Below are 6,267 nucleotides of genomic sequence, written 5' to 3'. Positions count from 1 at the left end.
AGTTGTTTGCCCCCTTGCCCCCACCCACCAGAATGCCGGTTGTAAAGCATTTACCAGCACAGTGCTGGATGAATGTCATGGTCATGTGCCCATAGCAGCTCTTCCTGTGCTGAGCAGGAGTGTGTGTGTGTATTGTGCATACATGTATGTGTATGTGTGAATGTATGCGTATGTGTCTGTTCACATATGCACCTGTGTCTACCTGTGTGTGCATGTTTGCGTGTGTGAGAATGTGTGTTTGTGCATACACGTACATCACTGCATTCACCCTCAACACAACCCCGTACTCTAGTCATGTCCACTTTACTCATGAGACACTCAGGTGTTAAAAGGGCAGTTAATTTCTCAAAGTAATGCGGTAAGGGTGTGGTGGAGTCAAGAATCGAACCCAGGCATTCCTGCTCGAGCACCCACCTTCTCAAATCCTCACTGATTCTGCGTGTGCCCTGTTGTCTCCCTCTGGCGTAATCAGGTTCTGTTGCTTGAACCCCAACCCCCTGACTACAGGTGTCCACAGAAGCTACTCTCCACAATCCCTCATCTTCTGGCAATTTGTTTTTGGCCTCTTAGGGAGTATTTGGGAAATACGAAGCATTAGACCTTCTTCTTGGTTCTGCCTTGCTCAGGTGACCGGAAGTCAGGAAACCCCCGTTTCTGCTTGGGATTTCCTCCAGGCCAGGGGTTGCCGTTCCACGCCAGCCCAGGGCTGGGGGTGGCGCAGGGACCTGTGCAGGGAACGGGGTCCCCATCTAGAACCATTCCCTTTGGGGAAAGTTTCCCTCCAGAGACCTTGAGGGTGGTTTGGGGGGAGGAAATCAGCTCCGCTTTGGACGGAAGCTACAGGAAATGGGCAGCATACACTTGGAGAGCCGGGACCATGGAAATAATTTTCAAAATGTCATCTGACTTTTGATAGTTTTTTTCAAAAGCACTGGGTGGCGGGGGGAGATTTTATTGAACTTCCTTACCCCTATTTCAGTGCACAAATTGTTTGGTTTGGAACTCCACACTGGATGGCAGGGGTCGGTGGGCACTGCCAGTCGGGGGCCTCTGCACGTGTGTGGGCTTCTCCTGGTCTTCGGGAACCCTCTGGCTCTCCCTTGGGGGCTCACGGAGGACCCCCCCGAGCTGGCCTTCAGAGGCGTGTCCCACTGCATTTCTGGCTGAGAGATTTCTTTTGCATCTCGCTGCTTACCAGGCGTTTGGAATATTCATTAAACTGCCAGGCCAAGTTGTTAATTCTTTTCCCACCATTATGAAAGAAGGTTTCTGTCTGATGACAATGATTCTCCTTGTGAGTCATGGGCCCTCCTCTCTTGGGGGCAGAATGCTGTCCTGGCCAAGGGACCCCCTCCTCCTCTGCTTCTGCAACCCGCCTGCTCTCCTGCATCTGCTCGACCCTCGGAGCTGCCCCTTGCGTCCCACATTTGTCTTTACTTTCTCTTCCGGGCCAGGCTCCATGCAGAAGTGGGCTTTTGGAGATGGCCTTGCTCTAGCCCCTGCTGTAGGGGTCAAAGGGCGGAGGGCAAGGAGCTGGGCATGGACGCACCCCATACCTCAAAGCAAAAGCCAGAGGCAGTCCCTGTCAGCGGGGGGCCCCTCTCCCATCCCTGGGGATCTCCTCTGCACACCCTATCCCCCAGATGTGTCGGGTGCAGCGATCCGAGGGGTGAGTGTCTCCTCGGAACTAGCCTGGCTTCTTGCCCTGCCACTTGCTGGTTGCACACGTCTTGGGATCTCCACCCCCAAATGATGGGTGCCTTCAGTCCCTTCCTCCATAGCACTGGCACCCACATCGTCACAGCAACGCTGGCACCTGGACTGTCTCCCTGGCTGTGTTTCGAGTCATCGTCAAGAGCAGATGTCCCTGGCACTGCCCAGGGCTGGAGCTCCGAGCCTGCAGGAGGGGAATGGGGTCTAGCCCCACCCAGCGAGGCACAAGGGAGGAGGGGGGCAGGACTTGGGAGGTGGCAGTGACCTGGGGGTGGCCCAGGGCAGCCCTCTCTGTCCAGACTGGCTCTGCCTTGTTAAGATGCCTCCCGCTGTCCCCTGGAACTCAGCCTTCCGTCTCTTAGCCTTGCTGGCGTTCTGGACCACTGTGGCTATCTGAGGCAAGTCCCGCCCCTCCTGTGCTCCAGCTTCAGCTAAATCGTAGAGAGTTGGACCAAATCAGGGATGGCAAAGAGAATTTGTTCCTTGTCGATCCTGATCCATTACTACTGGTGGCCTTAGGGCTACATTGAGAAGGATTCTGAGGCAGAGTCTCAATTCCACAAAGGAGAACAAGATTGATTAGCAATGTCTGTCATGGGACCGAGAAGGGAGAGGGCGAGATACATGCCTGTTTTGGGCCGTGCTTGGACTAATGATGCTTAATCACCACCGTCTGTGGACATTTCCACTTTCACTCCAATTTCCTTACCCTAACAGCTCTATTACGAAGACACATTGATGGTCTTCATTTGAGAGTTGAGGAAACCAAGATTTAGAGGAGTGACATGACTTTCTCCAGGCCTCAGCCTTCAGTGGCAGAATTGGTTTTCAAATGGCGCATGAGGTTAGTTAGAACTGGGAGTCCCATGCTCAGCGGCTCCATCCATCTGGGGGAAACAGAAGGTTGAGTCACTGAACTTTTGGGTCTTAGCTCCTCCTCAACCCCGTCACCCCAAGCGGAGATTCCAGGGGTCCCAGGAGCCCATCTGCAGAAGCTGCCATGGGGAGGTAAGGCATCCTATCGGGAGAGCGTGTTTGACTTCTGCCTGGAAGGAGACAAGGGATGAAGGCTCCAGAATGCCTGCCACTGCTCGGCCACCAACCCCCAAAGCCTCTCTCTGTTGCATCAGCCTTCCTAGGTCCCGCCCGGCAACTGCTGCCAGCAAGCCAGGATCACATCTGGGGCAAATGCGTACATCCCTAGCAGTCCTTTGAAATGAAAATGTAAACAGCCTCTGGTCTGACAGGATCACTCTCTTGTGGAGTTACCACTCTATCGACACAGATTCATCAAGCCGAGACACCTTCAAGTGGATCTGGAGCTTTCTTTTTCGTACATGCTGTCCTTTACTGCACAGAAGTTTTGTCTGATTCATTCCTCAATCCTCACAAATCTTGGCACGGGGTAGGTATGCAGAAAAATGATTCTGATGGTTGATTTATTTTCCCTCGTAGTAGGAGCCGAAGCCATGGTAAAACAACCTAACAACAAAGCTGATAAAGGATGTAATTTAGTCTCTTAATTGACAGGGTGGTGAATCCTGTCTTGTTCTTCATTCTGGGGAGTCCAGTCTCCCATGGAAAATGGACCAAAGATGGGCCATTCAACCAGCAGCCCCTGCCAGGCTGGGGTCTCCCTGCCCCCTACCCTCTACACCAAACCTGCTGGAGACCCGACCTCTCCTCCTGACTCTGCCCCAGCAGAGAAGGGCTCTAAATCAGCCGGCCTTCGGGGATGATTAAATAAAGCACTTTATTAACATTGAGTCACAGTCTAAAAATGTGCTCACAGCGTAGTTGTGGCCACTGAGCCTGGCCCGGCGGGACCAGCCCCGAGACTCAGCCGGGCCTCTCCACGTGGGGCTTCCCTTTCCACGCACTGCCGCCGGTGCCTTCCTGCCGACCTGCGCAGTGGCCCTCCTGACGGAGGCTCAGCGTCTCCCCCTCCGTCTGATTTTCCTTCCCAGCCTTTAGCCTGGGGGCTTTGGCCCGAGATACTGGAGTAGAGGGGGACCAAAGGAGGACACATCTGGAGAGGAATCAGTGTTCAGAGGAGAAAGGAAATTGCTCTTAGATGAATGAAATGGCAAGAGAAGGCGGAGGGCTGGATGCCCAAGGTCAATGAAGGAGGCGAGGCCTGCTTGCCCATGGTCAATGGAGGGAGGAGGCCTGGACGTCCAAGGTCAATGGAGGGGTCGAGGCCTGGATGCCCAAGGTCAATGGAGGGAGGAGGCCTGGATGTCCAAGGTCAATGGAGGGAGGAGGCCTGGATGTCCAAGGTCAATGGAAGGGCCGAGGCCTGGATGCCCAAGGTCAATGGGGGGGTCGAGACTTGCTGTCCAAAGTCAATGAAGGGGTCGAGGCCTGGGTGCCCAGGGTCAATGGAGGGAAGAGACTTGGATGTTCAAGGTCAGTGGAGGGGAGAGGACTCGCTGTTCAAGGTCAATGGAGGGGTCAAGGCCTCGATGCCAAGGTCAATGGAGGGAGGAGGCCTGGATGCCCAAGGTCAATGGAAGGGCCAAGGCCTGGATGCCCAAGGTCAATGGGGGAGAAGGCCTGGATGCCCAAGGTCAATGGAGAGGTCAAGGTCTGGATATCCAAAGTAATGGAGGGAGGAGGCCTGGATGTCCAAGGTCAATGGAGGGGAGAACTGGGGTAGGGCTGGAAGCTCTACCCCAAAACTCCCCACTCAGCCACGCAGTGCCTTGATCCTCAAACATGGGGGAAACAAATGCCCATTTGCTGGGAGGGGTGTCCCTCCTTCCCCCCTCCCTGGGAATCAGCTTCGTCCTCCAGGGGTTGGCCAAGGTGGACGCCATCAGCAAGTCTCCCCACGGGCTGTGCAGCATGGACCCATCCTCCCAGGTCACATCAGCCCCTTGCGATGACCTATAAGCAGCCCCGTTTGCCCGACTGAGTCCCGGCTGCACACCCAGCCCCACTGCGAGCCTCCCTGTGGTCTTTAGCTCCCTGATGCTATCCCATGAGCTGATGGGCAACTGAGGGCCTGCTCCCGCCTGCCCCCGTGTCCATCTGTCTGCCCGTGGAGCCCGCTCTTCCTCAGGGCCGGTGGCACCGCAAGCTCAAGGTCACCGTTGGAAAGGTGGGTCTGTGCTTCAGAAGTGCAGTTCCATGGCCTAACTTTGCCAAGCACCCTGACCAAGGACATGTCCCCCTCAGTTGGGCCAGCCTCCTGGAGCTTTTCTTTCAGGCAAGCAGGCCGGCCAATGGCTGGGAGTGGCCGAGAGGTATCCCTGAGGCCGCTGGGACATGTTGGCGGAGAGGAGGGCAGGGAGAGCTCTGCGGTCAGTGGTCGTACACCCAGTAGTTGGCCGGGGCCCCCAGCTTGGCCTGCGGGCAGGGCGTGGCCACAGAAGGACTAGTGGCCAGCTGCACGTGCAAGAGGCGTTTCTTGAGTGCCCGCCGCACTCCGGCCCGTGCTGGCCGCTGACCCAGGACGAGGGTCGGGCCTGGCAAGGGCTGGCTCCCCTCCACCCTTTCCTTCCTGTCCACAAACTCACGGCGAGCCGGGGCAGTGGAGGAAGGAGCGTGCGTGGGTTCTCAGCCAGTGCCCGGACAGCCACGGCAGCCCGGGGGGCGCGAGGGACGAGTGGACAGCCAGGTCTGTGTGTCGCACTTCCCTACCCTTGACCCAGAGACTCTGGGCCCCTTTAAGACCTTGGCGCAACCCGCAGAGTCCCAGCTCCGCCAGATGCAGTCAAGTCCTTGAGGGAATTTCCTATGCCGCTCTCGGAAGGTTCTAGGTCTTCACTGAGAAATGTGCCTGCAGCAAACACATCTCACGACATTGACCGTGACGAGGATGTCCCTGCGGGCACTCGCTCCACAAGTTAGCCTGCTGACCAGGTCTCTCTCTTTACACCTCCTTACCCGAGGGGAGGGGCTGTGGAAAGGAGGCCATGGACCTGCTCAGGGGTTCGGCGAAGCTGGGGGCACGGGGCGCCTGAGCCTGACCCTGAGCGGGGACACAGAGCCAGGTGAGCCCCGCAGGCCCTGCAGAGCTGCGGGAAGGTGGCGAGGCCGCGCTGACCGGGGCCCCAGGGGGCGAATGCAGCGCGGGAGGGGGTGGGTGCGGGACGCGGGCTTTTGGGAGTGGCTGGGGCACAAAGAGAGGGAGGGTCAGTGGTGGAGATGCTCGTCTAGGGTGCGAGATGAGTTCTGAGAAGGGATGGGGGGTCCAAGCCCAGCCCCTGCCCTGGGCCCAGAGGAGGCGGTGGGGGAGGACGGGGGCTTGGAGGGGTGCTCAAGCCTTCCTTGCCTCCTCTGCAGGCGCCGGGACCTAGAGGAGACCGGGTTCCCTGGCCGCCTGCCCCCTAGCTGCAGGCTCGGGCAGGCCCCCGCCCCTGGTTTCTGGGCCAGCCGTGGGGACCCTCCCTGGGCTGAGCCGGCTGGACACCCCCATGCCCAGCCTCCTGCACCTGTGTCTCCAGGCTCTGGCCTTGGGGACCCGCGGGATGGGGTCCCAGCCCACCGTGGGCCCAGTGGACCTTCCTGGGCTCTGCCAGGACAGCAGAAGAGAGCTCGGCTCGGCCA

General features: G+C 57.9%; 1 long non-coding RNA gene across 1 annotated transcript; it reads left to right on the top strand.

The window, feature by feature from the left end:
- Window positions 1-2,891: 2,891 nt before the first annotated feature.
- Window positions 2,892-3,479, top strand: LOC131279536 (uncharacterized). Its single transcript, XR_009186961.2, has 2 exons — window positions 2,892-3,118; window positions 3,244-3,479. It is a non-coding gene; the product is annotated as an uncharacterized lncRNA (long non-coding RNA).
- The last annotated feature ends 2,788 nt before the right edge of the window (window positions 3,480-6,267 follow it).

This window comes from Dasypus novemcinctus, chromosome 8 (assembly GCF_030445035.2).
Source record: "Dasypus novemcinctus isolate mDasNov1 chromosome 8, mDasNov1.1.hap2, whole genome shotgun sequence".
NCBI classification, from domain to species: domain Eukaryota; kingdom Metazoa; phylum Chordata; class Mammalia; order Cingulata; family Dasypodidae; genus Dasypus; species Dasypus novemcinctus.
This window is presented reverse-complemented; position numbering and strand designations above follow the sequence as displayed.